Below are 586 nucleotides of genomic sequence, written 5' to 3' on the forward strand. Positions count from 1 at the left end.
ATCCTGAATTCCCTCATCATGTTTTGGATCCTGTTTAGAACTGTGGTGTTGGTCATGCAAGCGCTTCTAAGAATGCTTGTGGCCATGCCTATCTGACAAGCCGTCTCCCTCTATAAGATGTTTGGCACAGAGCTGCGACCCTTGTCATCTGTGTGATGTAGCTCCTGCTTGGCAGGTCACAAGCTGCACTGCAGAGATAATCCATGTCCTCCATTGAATGAAAGATCCCAAAAAATGAGGGGCATCCGCAATGGCAATTGCATGTAGCTATACAATGTGACAAAAACCACCACAATTCCCAAGGACACATGCCCCCATGGATGATGAATTCAACAATTGAATCACTAGAGCCATTTTCCTACCTGTACCAAGTCTCTGAGGTCCGAAGTCCAAAGAGGAAAAGTAAGAAGCTGACCTTGCTTTTATAGTGTGGGAGGTTCAGCTCCCTGTGGTTATGACCATGACTTTGTTACGCTACGGTCTGCAGAAGTGGCGGACGGGGGGTTAATACTCCATTTTGACTGTAGTGACGGTGAGAAACTAAGTGAATATATGTAGGAGTCTCAACAGACAAGGGCCCCAGAGT

The sequence above is a fragment of the Seriola lalandi genome, unplaced genomic scaffold (genome assembly GCF_002814215.2).
Source record: "Seriola lalandi dorsalis isolate HSWRI2012SDOR001 ecotype SW California unplaced genomic scaffold, Sedor1 jcf7180002053730, whole genome shotgun sequence".
Lineage (NCBI taxonomy): Eukaryota > Metazoa > Chordata > Actinopteri > Carangiformes > Carangidae > Seriola > Seriola lalandi.